We start from the raw sequence: 16,609 nt of genomic DNA, 5'->3' as shown, positions 1-16,609 counted from the left end.
GACGAGGATTAGAGGGGCCCTGCCTCCAGCCAGGGGGAGGAAAGGGATAATCGCGTTTATTGGACTGTGTGGATTCGATGGCCTGGCACATCAGACGCACAGAAGTATAAGGCTTTAGTAGACACTGGTGCACAATGTACTCTAATGCCATCAAGCTATACAGGGCCAGAGCCCATCAGTATTTATGGAGTGACGGGGGGATCCCAGCAGTTAACTGTATTGGAAGCTGAAGTGAGTCTAACTGGGAATGAGTGGCAAAAACACCGTATTGTGACTGGCCCGGATGTTCCATGCATCCTTGGCATAGACAACAACCCGTAACAGAGGTAAGCACTTACACAAGTGGCAAAAAACACATTTTTCCTGGCTAAGGTCCCACATGCAGACCGGAACCCAGGCATGTTGTTATAGCAAGCAAGTGGGAAATCTGCTTGTGCTGTAGATAAAAGGAGGATTGCTCCCACGCTGTTTGACAAGAAAATTTTGTCCTCACTAAATAGTTTATGTCAGAATTTTGCAACGTTCAGTTCTGCAAAACAGTCCATTCCATAGTTGCTTCACTCTTGCTTCACGCATATGAAAAGTATGAGGGAGCTACAGAACCAGACCCTGTATTCTAGCTAAGCAAGCTCACGAAAAAAGCTACAAAAGCCCTCCAGCATTGTTTCCGTTGTTTCTGCTGCAGAAGTAATCTATATCTTCTTCTTTATTTTTATTTTTATTTTTTTGTTTTAGAACTAGATATCACATTTTCTTCATTATTTGCAATGTTAGTAATAGGGAAAGAAATCCATGAAGATTCAGCGGGGCTGGTTTTAGGAGGATTCATATTCATTTTTAGGATTCATATTCTAGAGAGCTATACTCCAAATAGATGATATAAGGAACTGGCTAGGTATAAAAGTGTTGCGTTAAGGGGTGTAGCCCATTAACCATTATGAGTCTGGTCGGATTCAGGGTACTGAACTATCACAATAACAGATTCACCAATAACACATTAACTTTTATGGGTCTGGTTGGATTCAGAGCACTGAACTACCATGGTCATGGATTCACCAGTAACGTATAACCACCCTTACTCTAGTCGCATTCAATGAGAACTATCACGGCTAGGAACAATGCAGTTAAGTGCAATTTATTACAGCAACAGGTACACAGGTTCTTTGGATTGCTGGCGATAGTTACTGTCTGCAAAAGCAAGCTAGCATGCATGAAATACACAGGTGCGCAGCCTGGAAATTAATGTGTTAAAAGGCACAAAGACTCTATAGAGATTTCTAAGTTTCTGCAGAGACACACAGTATAACCAAGTGTTCAAATCTCACCCAAAGGCGTCCCAATGGGGGGGAAGAGGGGCTCAGCCCGTCAGCTGATCCCAGGAGTCAGGAGGTCCTCGGGATGGTGTATTCCCTCCGGATGGTATCTCCCCTGACGCTGGTATCTTCCCCAACATCCCCCCTCTCTTAAGCCAATTTATATTATTTTCTATCTTTTAGGTGGAGCTTAAGTGACTCTAGTCAAGCATATCTTAGTAATGATTGGTGAAAAATTTTCCCGTCTCTGTTTAAAGGAATAGGCTCCGAGAAATTCAGAGCGCATGCTCAGTGAGGGGTGGTCGAACCTTGGAGGCGGGTAAATTTTGGGATGGAGGTGTGTTTTGGTAAAATAATGATATTATAATGAGCAAAAGTACACTAGAGTGCAGCATTTGTCAAAACATGACAGATCATTGGCTCAGGGTAGCAAAAAGTGCAGCTTATCAGTCTTGGTGTACACAAGAACAATCGAGTCCCCACCTGGTCACAGAGGCTAGCCGTGGTGTCTCCACTCCGCTCTACGCTCCGTGCTGTTCCTTAGAGCTAGCACACCAGGTTCCCCCAGCGCAATAGCATCTAAGGTTGGAAGCCTAGGGAATGCTCAGGTAATGCAGTTACGCCCTACCCTGAAAGCCACTTCAATGCTGTACATTTTCTTGAAAATGTGAATATTAGTTTTATTTTCCTAGTTACTTTAGGCAATTGCACCACATCATCCACCCCATGACTATAGTCACTCAAGCTTCACGACATTTGGAATATGTCAGGGATATCACATACATTCTTGGGACAAGGTTTATCGAGTGTATGTACATTGTGTAGGGATGCTAAACGTTTCATCATAATCCAGAGTTTAACATACAAACTAAAAGCATAATACAATGAGTATTAACAAAACAACAACAGGGTGAAGCATCTTATTGAAGACTCCGGTGGCAGCTGGTGACCATTCAAACAAAGTGTCCCACCAACGGTGTCTTTCATCTCTCTTTACCCTTTCCATCACTCAATGCATTTCTTGTATATCATGATGGATAGTAATCAGAGTCTTTTGTCCATTTTCTCGAACTTGTTTCATCAGCCGCTTCAAGTCCTCATGGATCAGCAATTTCTTCACCAAGGTGAGGTTCATTCCAATAGGAGTAGGCAGAAGATTGATAAGAGGTGACAGGAGCTGAGTAACTAAAATCACATCCTAGAATTTTGGTAAAATTACAAACATAAATATCAGAGTGATTACTGGTATCTACAATAGTATTATCTATGACTATAGAATCACAATGGGTTCTCATGCAAACACAGCGTTTCCCAATATATACAAGTACAGTTTCAAGGGTTTCATTAGGATGTATCTCAAAGTGGCAAATATTTTGTTCAGTGTCAAGACAAAAGTCTTGGGCTTAGAGCGTGTTACTCTCACAGATGAAGCCTTTTTGTTCATGCACAGTATGTGCATTCACATCAATTGTTTGCCACTTTCCTCCCTTTTGATGGGCCCATACTTTATGCTCCTTAGGATAAAGTATAGTGTCGTTATGACTGAGTCCTAATGCAATGATTGGATATACATCGTATACGGTGGCATTACTTATGGTAAGTATAAAGGCAACAATTTTATCATTTTCTGCATAGTAGGTAAGGTTGACGAATTGCCACCATGCTTGAAACTCCTTTTCAAATTCTGAAGCATTATGCCAAATCAATTTTTGATTTTCAGTGGGCAAAGTTCCTCTTTCTCCCTCTCTAATAATAGCTGCTGCTACAGATTGTATCCATAACTGCTCTTGGATGCAGCTTAAGGCAAGGGGGGTATTGCTTTGAGTTTTTCCAAGGGCGTTTACAATTAATTGACAATCATTTTCTTCAATTTGTTCCCAATGGGGTAAAAACATCTGATAGAAGCCATTGATTTGCTCCTAAGGCCAATAAGGATGATTTTATTGGTCGTTCAATAAAAGGTCATAGTAGTAGCAGTTATTGACCTATTTGACCTATTTGACCTATTGACCTAATGACCTATTCTTAGGTCATAGTAGTAGCAGTTATTCTACTCATTAGGACCTCAGCATCAAAGCTATTTAATATACCTAATCCTGTTCCCAATAACCCAGTTGCATCCCGTGGCATGCGCCGAGATTGTTTCAGAGAACGTCCATGTTACCATGCTAACCAGCTGGTGTAGGCAGTTTCTCAAAAAGGTGGTACATTTTGAGTTAATTTCTGAGATATTAATGCGCAGCACTAGCTCTACCCTTTTTAGGGACCAGCTAGGGTTAAAGAGAATTTGTTGTTGTCCCACATTTTTAATTATGTAAGGACCTGTGTTGAAGAGGGAGTTAGACCAATAGGAGGCCGAGTTGGTTCATTTTCAAATATCTGCGGGGGCAGAGGCTTCTTATCCTTTGCAGTCAATGAAGATGTTTCTGTATTGATCATAAATTCAAATAGCAATTCTGTGCCTCTGTAACCCCAGAGACAGTACACAAGTATAGGTTTGGTGAAAGTAAAATTGTACCAGCAATCCAAATTTGTTTCAGTTATTTTGGTACAATCAGTACTATAATTTTGTGGTCTGGTAGAATCAGCATAAACTGTCTTAATCTCAGTTGGCCTATTATAAGTGGATCCATTAGCTTTTCGGCAACCGATTTGTATTGTCTGGCCAGACGTGGCTTGAAGTTCAGCCATTCTTAGAGAATCGTTCCAACTCCATTCATCTTTGGAAAATATTTTACTCCCATGTAAAACTAAAATAGAGAGATTTAGGTCCTTTTTGTTTTGAGATGTTCCAGTGATTGTGCTATACTGTGACAATGCATGGTTAGATGTCATGGTGAAACACCTCAGCTCTGTGCACAACCAGAGTAGCTAAGTTTCCTTTAAAGTCTGTAATTGCATCAAGGTCAGGGTAAAGCATAGCATTATTAATCCAAACGGTTGATTCATCATCCTCCAGCTGTCCATACACAGATGTGTTGGGTCTGTCTGGGATGGAGTCACCTTTCCCTGCAGCAGCCCACACAGTGCTGTGCTCTGCACTCATAGCTGGAACAGCACTGGTATCACTCCAGTGTTGTGTCTATTGCTGCATAGTGCTGGCACAACATCAGGACTCCCTCCAAGCCCCCAAGAGCCAGCAGGCTGGGGGTGGGCAATTGATGGGGAGGGGACATCACCAGAGCAGCTGACCTAAACCAACCAAAGGGATATTCCATAACACCTGATGTCACACTCAGCAATAAAAGGGGGGCTCTCGTGGGGGAGGGTCTCTCCTGAACAACTGGTACGCGTTTTGAGGCCCTGCTTCCTGGGACGTGGCCGAACATCGCTCGTTGATGGGAAGTAGAGAATAACTTTTTTTTTCTTTCTCTCTGTGCTTCCACGCGGCCTTGTTGTTTCTTTTATTTCTTTTTCTCCCCATTCCCCTTCCCTTTAATTAAATCATTCTCATCTCAAACCTCAAGCTCTTTGTGTTGTCTTTTCTCCCCCTTCCTCTTTGAGGATGGGAGGAGTGAGAGAGCGATTGTGGTGGAGCTCGGCTGCCCACTCGAGTAAAACCATCACAGCAGATCACTCAGGATTCCTTTGAACACAAAAGAAAATAAAATATGCTTGGTTGTATTCAACCGGCAGGGTTAGAAAGAGGGTGAAATAACAATCTTTGACTTCCCATGTGTAGACGTATTTGGGAGTAGTTAGCAACATTGCTACTGTTAGATGCACAGAAGGCTTTCACTATCTGCCATGTTTGGAACTGTGGCAGTCAACGGTGTAAGCATTTAACTGTCTGTAATCCACTGTAAAATGCCATTGCCTGGTTGGTTTCTTTACCGGCCACACAAGTGAATTGTAAGGTGAATGAGTCCTTTTAATAATGCCTCTTTCTTCCAATTCTGTTACCATCCCGTCAATTCCCATAAGTGCTGCTGCTGACAACAGATATTGCCGAACATTAGTGATTTTAGTGGGGGTTAAGGGTAGGAATGTTTGTAACAGACTCAATCTCACTGTGCCTGAATCCCTTTGATGTGTCACGGAACTCCACACAGTTCCATCAGGGAGTTTCCACATATGGCCACCCACTATGTCACATCCTAAAATATTAGTATATTTGTACTGGGTCTAGCTGGGATGTTAACTTTCCCTACAGCAGCCCATACAGTGCTGCGCTCTGCACTTGGAGCTAGAACAGCAGTGGTATCACACCAGTGTTATGTCTGCTGCTGAGAAGTGCTGGCACAGCATCAGGACTCTCTCTAACCCTCCTAGGGGGTGGGCAAAAAAGTGAGAAAGAAACATCACCAGGGCAGCTGACCTAAACCAACCAAAGGGATATTCCATACCATATGATGTCACACTCAAGAATTGTGATAAATGATTAAGTCCCAAATAGGATTTTTGTGATTTATTAAGCGAATAGAGGCAAACAGCGCTGGGTGCACCGGGAGTCTCTGCTCTACCAGGACGCACACCTGTTACATCAGGTGGCTGATTTTTATGCTCCTAGACTAATACATATTCATCACTATTCCTAGAAAAGGCGGGGTTATTATAATTAGTTCCTGGAATCCAAACCCTCTCTGGATGCATGCGCAGCAGTCTCTGCTGGTTTTTCTGGGGGTCTCTTGTGCTGAAGGCTCGTAGTCTTCTTCCCAGGCTTTGTCCTTCGGTCGTCCTTCAACTCCCCCTTTCTCCTTATTTGGTGGATCTCTTTGCTGGTTATCAGAGGCTTGCGCAGCATCCCATGCAAAAGTCAGCAGTTTCCTAAAAAAACTCCTTGGTCCTCTTATCTCCCAGACTCGAGTCTCAATGTTCGCCCTTCAAACCCTCTATTTCCACAAATTGCTGGATCGTTCCTTTGCATGATACAAGTTCTTGATACAAGAACTATGTACACTAATCACTCTGTTTTTCTTAAATAGGAGTTTATATTTCATCATGCGGCCCTAGCATTGTTCCATACTGACACGAATCAAATAAACACATTTCACAAATAAAAGGTGGAAAAAGGAAGAAGAGGGGAGGGGTGGGCTCTCGTTGCGAAAACGTCTGTCCTCCCAAACACCGGCTACGTGCGTTGAGGCCCTGCTTCAAGGACGTGGTCAAGCATCGCTCATTTGTAGGAAGCAGAATGTAATTTCTTTCCTCTGCACTTCCACATAGCCTTTACTTGTTTTGTTTTGTTATTCCCTTTCCCCCTCCCTCTTCCCCTTTCCCTTTTTTTCCTTTAGTTGAATTATTTAATTAATAATATTTCCTTAATAATTATTATTTTTTTCCTTTAATTAAATTACCCTTGAGATCAACCCGTGAGTTGTTCTTTCCTTGACTTCTTCCCCTCCTCATCTGAGTAGGGGGAGTGAGAGAGCGATCATTGTGTTCAGCTGCCTAGCACGGTAAAAACACCACAATATGCTGCACTGACTAATACTTCAACAACTGGTTAATTTTTGTTCCTCTGGAAACCAGAGTGAAATTTTTGCGGTGGGGTATTGTTTTTCCACACCATCGATTCCCATGAATTTAACCCTGCATCGACCAGCTGTTATACTCAAGGTCTGTGCTGTCTCATGTGTAATTATTGACATTTGGGCCCCGGTGTCAATAAGAAAATTTACCTATATCTTTCGATGTCCAACAGGAATGGCAAGATAGGGTCAGAGTGTTTATTAGAGAGCCATTTAATTGCTAATACCCACTGAGCAGGGCGGCTCACTGCCCTCCCCGGAGATAGGAGTTTTTTTTGCTGAGATTCTGCTTTGTCAATTAGGCTTGGTGCTGAAGGTTTACTTTCCTTATGGACTGTTTTATTTTCTGTTAGGCAGTTCTCCCCATCTGGAATATTTTTCTTACCCAGAGATCGGACTAATGTACAGAGGTCCTCGATAGAGGCACCACGCAAGAATGGTCAGGGTGCACCCAAAGGTAGGGCCTTACGCCACAACTTACCCTGTTGCTTATTAGGTTTGAACCTCTCTTTGAGTTTGGGGTATCTGGGATTTTGCGTGTGGATTTGGTGGACTTGCCAAGGGTGGTCTTGGGACTTAATACTGGATGAACTAATCCAGCCCATTCAGCGTCCCTACTTATCTATGTCTTGTACAAATTCACTCCAGGTGGGAATGGGGGAGTTCGGATTTTGCCTACAACCACGATCATCATCCCTACGAGCAGCTTGTATGAGATCCTGGGTATTTGCTACAAACATCTTAAGACAATCAGGGAGTCCACGGATGAGAGGGGTTAATCGAGCTGGGTCAATAGGAGCTAACATCGGGGATTTCCTGAATTCATCTCTTTCATATATCGCCTGAATGCAGGCTGCTTTCTGTACTGCTACAGCCAGGTCAGAATAGCTTGTGGCTCTAATTTCCAGGGGCTCCCCTCTCTCCTGGGGATCTGTACCACCTGCCCAGTATGCTGCCCGTGCAGTTATAGAGCAATTATGGTCTCCTGGTGTGGTGGTTAAAAATACTCCAGGTCCCCAAAAGCCTCCTGCCTCTTCCTCACTCAACATAATTCAATCTCCTCCTTCAAGAGAAACTCGCCACACATAATCAACTTCCGATTCCCCTGACCACCTTGAGAACTTCTGTATTTTAACCAACTCTGCCAGTGACCATGGAATCGTTCGCACACTAGTGCGGATTTCATCATCATCATCAACAGTGGTCTCAGTTTTAACCAAAGGTCTCAAGGAAATCGATTGAGGTTCAGAATCAGCAATCTCTTTGACTTCATCATCACTGTCAAACCAGAAATCACCATCCCAGCTTTCAGGGTCTGCACTATGCAGCATTCAATGAATCTGCTTAACCGGAGCAGAAGGCTGTACTTTATTTAACAGATGACTAACCCTCTCCAACAATTGTTTAAGATGATTATTCTCAATCAAAAGTTTATCATTTTCATTCAAAAGTTTATCCACTCTGATTCCTAATGTTTTTCCCGTCTCCCTTTCAAAGGCCAATGATGACTTCAACACCTCATTCTCTGATTTCAAAGCTGTATATTCCACATCAGATATCAGTTTGGGAGCAGGAGTTTCTTTAGCTTCTTGCTGAGCACAAGACAAACAGGCATCTAACATAACACAAATCACACCTTTACCCTTTCATTGTCTGATCTTTCATGAAGCCTGACTGTGAAATGTGTTCATTTGATTTGTGTCAGTATGAAATAATGCTAGGGCCGCATAATGAAATGTAACTTTCTATCTAAGAAAAACAGAGTGATTAGTGTACATAGTTCTTGTAACATGCAAAGGAACGATCTAGCAATTTGTGGAAATAGAGGGTTTGAAGGGCGAACATTGAGACTCGAGTCTGGGAGATAAGAGGACCAAGGAGTTTTTTTAGGAAACTGCTGACTTTTGCATGGGATGCTGCGCAAGCCTCTGATAACCAGCAAAGAGATCCACCAAATAAGGAGAAAGGGGGAGTTGAAGGACGACCGAAGGACAAAGCCTGGGAGGAAGACTACGAGCCTTCAGCACAAGAGACCCCCAGAAAGACCACCAGAAACTGATACGCATGCGTGCGGAGAGGGTTTGGATTCCAGGAACTAATTATAATAACCCCGCCTTTTCTAGGAATAGTGATGAATATGTATTAGTCTAGTAGCATAAAAATCAACCACCTGATGTAGTAGGTGTGTGTCCTGGTGGAGCAGAGACTCCCGGCGCACCCAGCGCTGTTTGCTTGTCTCTATTCGCTTAATAAATCACAAACTTTGATTAAAATCCTATTTGGGACTTAATCATTTATCTCACTGACACTGCTCAATATTTTCTATCACTTTCTCTTGATTTTTCCAAAATTTTTGGGCCCACTCTTTCCCCACCTGGGAAGGAAAACATTTTACTTTTAGCAGCAGTTTGTCCATAGCAATCCTGCTGACTATGCCAATTTCTCTGTCGCGTTAAGGGGTGTAGCCCATTAACCGTTATGGGTCCGGTCAGATTCAGGGTACTGAACTATCACAATAACAGATTCACCAATAACACATTAACCTAGCCATGGTGTCTCCACTCCACTCTACGCTCCGTGCTGTTCCTTAGAGCTAGCACACCAGGTTCCCCCAGCGCGATAGCATCTAAGGTTGGAAGCCTAGGGAACATTCAGGTAATGCAGCTACGCCCTACCCTGAAAGCCTCTTCAATGCTGTACATTTCCTTGAAAATGTGAATATTAGTTTTATTTTCCTAGTTTAGGCAATTGCACCACAAAAAGAGAAGATGGTAAGGTCTCATACCTTTAGGAGATGAAAATATCCCCAATGGCTGACCCATTGCTTACCACAAAGAGGTAACAGGATTGATTTAAAGACCTCCAAAAGGCAAGGCCATTTAATGAAAAAGAAAAATCTTGTTTATTTGAGAAAGTTGTAGCAAACAGACATTTAAAATGGAAACTTTGTGCTACCCACAGCCCATGGAGGGTGGACTATTAATTGTTAATCCATCTCTGGTGCTTCACAGGAAAGGTGGGAGAAGGAAACAAATACATTTTGGTTTAGCTTATTTCTAAGCAGCTGTTCAGTGGGATGGAGAGGGTGAATTTTGCCTGGTCCTTCCAGAAGACTTCTGAAAAAAGGAAGCACAGGAATTGGTGATGGTTTATGAATTTCGCATTTCTTCCTTCTTTGGTTTTGGACCTAATTCCAAGATGACTGTCTGGGTCCATGTGGGTTCATTGCAGCAACTAATATTTTTCTGTTAAACCTAGAGCTAGACAACCCAGTGAAATCTCTCATCTTCTCTTGCTGTGACCACTGGACCTCCTGTTGTGAGTCTGCAGTGTGGTGGTTTTGCCGTGCTAGGCAGTTGAACACCACAACCGCTCTCTCACTCCCCCTCCTCAGATGAGGAGGGGAAGAAGTAAAGAACAACTCACGGGTTGAGATAAGGATGATTTAATTAAAGAGGGGAAAATATATATATATATAATTAAGGAAATATTATTATTAATTAAACAATTTAACTAAAGGGAAAAAAGGGAAAGGGGAAAAGGGAGGGGGAAAGGGAATAACTAAACAAAACAAGTAAAGGCTATGTGGAAGTGCAGAGGAAAGAAATTACTCTCTACTTCCCACAAATGAGCGATGCTTGACCACGTCCTTGAAGCAGGGCCTCAACGCATGTAGCCGGTGTTCGGGAGGAGGACAGACGTTTTCGCAACGAGAGCCCACCCCTCCCCTCTTCTTCCTTTTTCCACCTTTTATTGCTGAGTGTGACATCGTATGGTATGGAATATCCCTTTGGTTGGTTTAGGTCAGCTGCCCTGGTGATGTTTCTTTCCCACTTTTTTGCCCACCTCCTAGGAGGGTCAGAGAGAGTCCTGATGCTGTGCCAGCACTGCTCAGCAGCAGACACAACACTGGTGTGATACCACTGCTGTTCTAGCTCCAAGTGCAGAGCGCAGCACTGTAAGGGCTGCTGCAGGGAAAGTTAACATCCCAGCCAGACCCAGTACATGCAGTCAAGTAAGAACCAGGAAGCTTCAAACCAACCAAGCTGACATCAGAAAGCTGAACAAGTCCAAACTGTTAACACATTTGAAAAAAAAAAAAAAAAAGAAAAAAAAGGCTGTTCTCCATTTCTTAGCATTTTACCAGCAAGAAAGGGCATACTTTGGGGGAGACAAGAGACATATCCAAAGCTATTGAACCCAGAGTTTACTGGGTGATGCACTATGGTCTGTGCAATGCAGTAGATGAAATCAAATGACTGACCTAGTGGCTCTTCCCTGGCTCTAATGCTACAGATGTTAAGCATATTGCAGTCATTATTGCTTTGGTGAAGTACAGGAAAATCCATAACAATCTGTAGAGAATAGGGCAGATGGTGGGGTTGCAAACTATAAGAGAGCCAAATAGACTCCTCTGCCACCGAAGTAGATGGCATTTTATCACTTGAGAGGATTTGCTTTTTAAACACATGCTCATGATGCTTTCTGCTGAATCATATTTTTCTGTCAATCTTTTGAAACCAAATTGCATGACTCGGATGAAACCTACAGCATGTACAAAATTAACTACAGCATTAGCACTTAGTTTACTGATGCTCATTATATTGGGATGTTTTCCAGAACAGATGAGAGCTATGCTGGCTTGGGCATGGCCCCAGACAGACACTAGAGACTGAACATGAGAACTGTCAAGGAGCAAAACATGTTTCTTTCTCTCCCATCTCACCATTCTCCATCACTCAGAGAAAACTGCAAGTGGGATATTCTCAAGCCACATTCCCCTCTTGTCCCCCTACTCTTTTTCCCTGTGGTTAAAGCCACACACACAGTAACTAACTAATTTCAACTTTCAGCAAAATACCTGATTGCTACAGCTACTCCAGGTAGCACAGGCAAAGCCTGAAGACCTTCTCAACAGCAGAGATTAAAGATTCAACATGGACAGAGGCACAACTCACCTTGACTGCCTGGACAAGGAGTGGTAAGTTATGAAATGCAAGAGAAAAACAGTAAATGCATTTTCAAGGACAGAGAAGAAAAAGATTCTTCCCACCCAAATTTCCTCAGCCTTCATCTTGTTTGCTGTTATTTTTAGTGAAAAAAGACATTTGCTGGCATCACTACATCTAAGGAATTTAAGGGTAGTTTACTGAGGTGTCTTTTTTATTGTGGAAAGGCTGGAAATGGACTAAGAGGAAGGGGTGGTCACTGAGTGCCATAATGACAATTATCAGAAGACTTTTGGGAAGCATGGTTTACGAGCATGGAAATTGGTGTTTCTGCTGACATGACATCACAGAAACATTGAAAGGGTTTAACACTTGAGTTTATAAGTGGAAGATGTTTGCTACATCATCCTGGAGGTGTGAAAGATTTCATATATTTCTAATTTTTCAGGACTGCTCCCAGAAAAGAAGAAGAAAAAAAAAGGTAAAAAAGTCACTGTCAAAGTCAATGTCTTACAAATCTGCAAAGCAAAACTTCCCCCAACAGAGCTTTTACTTTCTTTTCCTGCTTAACTTGTCATTTTTGGAGAATTGATTTCATAGGATGCAGCACTAACCAGGTGACTGAAGCCTTTGCACTTATTTCATTCAGGGAGTAATGGCAAGGGTTTTGTTAATCTGGACTCCAGCTAAATGAACTAGACATTCTCCAGCTGTTTTTCCTAATTCCAGTTTCTAGACTGAACTACAAGCTCCCCCTGAAGAAAAACACGCAGAGATTGCTCAAGAAGCATCATTATGGTCAGCTTAAAAAAAAAAAAAAAAAAAAAAAAAAAGTTGGTTTGGCAGAATCACATAGAGTGGTTTCTACAGCTGTTGTACAGTAGTTTCACATCCAGCACCAGCTGTGGTCTCAGACTTCTGCAGATGAACGTTTTGCTTCTTCCAATGGGGTTGAACAGGGATAAGGACAAAAAAAATGCTCATGTGAGGGAGGTGGGGTGAGGGTATCTATGTTTGAAGGTGTTTTGTTTGTTTGTTTGTTTTTGAAAAATTGTTTAAAAGGCTAATAAGAAATGTTCCTGAAACAGTTTTCTTTCTTCAAACTCACCCCTCAACACTGCTGTTGCTGCCAAGCATTGAAAAAACCTTGGTCACTATTGTGTGTGTTTATTGCATCCATGATGGTCATCCTCTGAAACTTCCTCCTCTGATGAAACAGATGACCTGACCTAGGCTTGACTACAGGCAGGCACATAAAAATAATTCCAAATAAGGATCTGCAGCCTGACAAACTGCCACGCTTGAGAGAAGGATAAACTGACCATGTTAAACAGCAACTTAAATTAAAGGCAGCTTTCTGACTCCTTCACCTCTTGCAGCTACCACTGTGATATGTCTCTGTGAGTCTCTAGTTGTGACTAGGAGGGAGGTAAATCTTAGCAAATAAAATTCTTCTGCTTCTGAGGATGCAGACAGAAAAGGCTTACTTTTGTAGGCTTGCTAAAAACCACAGGATAACAAAATGGGTCTTAGGAAAGTGCATCTCAGGAAAAAGAAGGATATACAGTGGACACTGTGAGTGCTGCTTTGTTTACAAAATTTGCATAACTCAAATGTATATCCCCTTAGGTTGGTGCACAGGGTTGATATTCTCACTTATCTGAATTACAGCCATTAGATGGAAATCTTTTTGGCTGACAGTTGTCATTACAGGAGACTAGCAGCTCAGTGATTGGTGAACAGCTGCTATTAATAATGGCATTGCCAGATGAGACAACTGACATTTTTGTCACCACAAAATCACAATGATGGTAAAAGGAGGTGTTATTCTGGGTTTTCTTCCAAAAAGCAGTGAAAACAGTAAAAAGAGCAACTCATAGAAGCACTATATGCCCACAGAATAGTTATTTAAACTATAAATGCAGGGAAAAATAATTGTTTGTAAGGGTTTTAATTTCTGGAAAAAAAAAAAACAAAAAAAAACCACTATACAGGTATTTAAAATCAAGTAGAGATAAATAAGAACTGGTTAAATTCCATCTGAGCTAATCTTGCCAAGGGAGCAGAGAAAATATAAAGGTTCTTTGAGGCACAGAGATTGAGATAACAGAGGAAGGAAGAGGTGCTATTTACTTTTTCATGGCAGAAATTGAAGCTGGAGCTTTGGTCTCAAAGGGAAATCATTACTGGGCTGGAAGAAGTTTTTGACAGTTTGTAATGAGCACTGCAGGCCTGCCATCACCCTGAGTGCTCGAGGGTGAGATGAGCATCTCCAGATAAAAGCTTTGGTCTCTGACTATTCTGAATCTTATCTGATATTCCTTGAAATGTCATTATGTTTACATTAATTATCACATTGTAATATATTGTACTGAAATAACTAATGTTATGCTTCCAGACTTCTGCTTGTCATCTATAGGCTGCCAGAAACAATCATCCTTCCTTCCGGATTCAAAACTGCTGTTTTTTCCTCTTCCTTCAGTGTATTCTGCAATGCACAAATGGTGCTAAGGAATCATCTTAAGTGCCTCACAATCTTGCCTTTGCTCAGTGATAGACAGGATAGTTGGCATGGACTTCCCCAGGTCAGACTGACAGATGGCACTAGGGCCCGGGATTAGGCACTGTTCATATTTGACTTGGACATGTTTAGGAGTGTGGGAATAAAAATGTTGGTTTTGCACAGTTACATTGTTTAGAGGGAAGGAATGTGGTATTGAGATATGCTTGCAGTAATAAGAAAGCTTAGCAGGCGACCTTGTAAAATGCAGACAACCAGAATCCTTAGAGCAATTAGATGAAAATCACAGTGTCAAGTTAGATAAGTGAAGAAACATTACCACTTCAAACAGTAAAAAAGTCAAAAGAAATTTGAAATTTAACAGGCCAGCAACTGAAGGCCATGTATTGTCTGCGAAGCATCGGATAGGTTGTAAACCTGCATTACCAGTCAATGGGGAAACAGGGGAGGTCGTTGAGAAAGTATATAAACTGTACTATGTGACTAGTAGGTGCGCTCCGGCTTGTGGGATGCCTGCCATTGCAATCGCAAATAAAATTGCTACTTCACTGAGATCCTCGCCTGAGCCTAAGTTATTGGCTACAGAGTGTTTCTCACAGGAGTGAGGAACTTGCTAAGGTGGTTGTGGTGCTGTGGTTCTGTCTTGCTCTCTCCTTGTAGCTTCACCATGGTTCCTTGAGAATTTGAGGTTGCTGGAGGATTCCTGTGCTGTTCTGGTCCGAGGGGGAGCAGAGTGGATGTTCCTGTTCCTCTTCTGAGTCTAAAGGCCTGTTTCATGGTCTTGGTTGACTGAGGGACAGGCTTCAAATGAACCCTGTAGTCCCTTCTGTCATATGCTCTTTTTCAGGAAGGGGAAGGTCAAGAACAGTCAGATGAAAAAAAAAATCCCACAAAAGGAGAACTTTGCCTCAGAGGGAAAGAGTTTCTTTCTTTCAGAAAGAAACTGCCTGAAACAGAGCAAGGAAATAGAAACTACTGAGTTATGGTAGCTAAAAGCTCAAGAGGGTTTAAGCACCTCCAGTTCCTCAGGATGCATCATTTCCAAGAGAATCTTCTGAGAACACTGAAATGTGGAACTGGAGGTTTGACAGCCTCCAGGGTCTTTTCATCAGTGAAGGTGGGGGTTCTGTGTGGGAGAATAACATGTAAAGTGTATAATGCTTCTTAGTGGGGAAACAGTCCAATTGACTTCCAACTTCTTAAGTGCAGTGCTTTAGGAAAAGTCTTGAAGGAAAGAATAAAAAAGGCAAGATGGGAAATGAGACAAAAGGCAACGTGGGTTTGACAAAAGTAGAACATGCAGGTCTGACTTGACCTTTTCTCTGATAAATGATTTCCTAGCTCTAACCTGCCAAAGGTGTGCATTTCTATAAGCTGGCTTCATTGATTCTGAAATGTCTTGGAACCTGCTTGCAGGACTAAATACTCCAGAGAAGCTGAAGTTAGTAAAATAACTCATAGGTGACATAAAGGAAACAGGCTGAGTAATACGAGAAGCCCATGAAGGCAGGGAGAGATAATGAGTTTTTAAAGCTAGGGAAAAAAGTGATGCTTAGAAAGGTTGCATATTAGAGCAGATGCAAACAAATTATACACAGATGACTGCAAAACGGAGAACGCTTCTTATGAGCAGAAGCTTTGCCATCTCTGATAAACTGGACAAAAGCTATGCTATCAAAGCATCAGGAGCTAGGAAAGAAACTTACACTAAACCACACTGTGGAGCAAAAACAAGTATTGCTGGATTGGCCATAAATCACTAAGAGCGCAACTGTGAAGTTTTCCAGATATCAGAGAACTGAGGTTCTGAAGAATCCTCCAGACATAGCTACATCGTTATCCCCATTCCTGGTTTGAAAAAAAATCTTGTGGGATTATGCCACAACCACTGGGGAGGGTGTTCAACCAAATATTAGGGAACACCACCAACCTCATTAGCTGTATTGAACGTTCACAGGTCTTACTTGCATGGAACCTCATAGGGATCAATGCCTAGAGTTTTGTCTAGAATGGAGGAAATGAGAATGTAAGAGCAGAAAAGGAGGAAGATGATGTGTCCTGAGGAAACCCCACAGTCTGGATTTCCTCCAGCGCCACTACATTGCCTCCTCCCTCCGTGCTGCTACCCAGAAACTGGAAAAGTGAATCTTGTTCCTGAAATGCCCACAGTATTCTTGGTATGTCCTAGTCTCTCCCCAGAGCCTTCTATTTTCCTCCCACCTCCTTGCCTTCATCCATCAACTTGCTAATCTCTTCCAGGAAGACTGATAAATTGCCTTCCCCACCTCTGCCCTTAGGTCTCCACTCTCGCATCAGCATCACTCACCCAGAGACACAATAACCTTTCCCCATTAA

General features: G+C 42.3%; 1 long non-coding RNA gene across 1 annotated transcript; it reads right to left on the bottom strand.

Moving 5' to 3' along the window:
* Positions 1 to 1,971: 1,971 nt before the first annotated feature.
* Positions 1,972 to 15,920, bottom strand: LOC118157977. The gene is made up of 3 exons (XR_004746761.1): positions 15,911 to 15,920; positions 11,524 to 11,533; positions 1,972 to 2,490 (listed from the first exon to the last, which is right to left on the bottom strand). It is a non-coding gene; the product is annotated as an uncharacterized LOC118157977 (long non-coding RNA).
* Between the last annotated feature and the right edge of the window lie 689 nt (positions 15,921 to 16,609).

The sequence above is a fragment of the Oxyura jamaicensis genome, assembly GCF_011077185.1.
Source record: "Oxyura jamaicensis isolate SHBP4307 breed ruddy duck chromosome 16 unlocalized genomic scaffold, BPBGC_Ojam_1.0 oxy16_random_OJ71086, whole genome shotgun sequence".
NCBI lineage: Eukaryota > Metazoa > Chordata > Aves > Anseriformes > Anatidae > Oxyura > Oxyura jamaicensis.
This window is presented reverse-complemented; position numbering and strand designations above follow the sequence as displayed.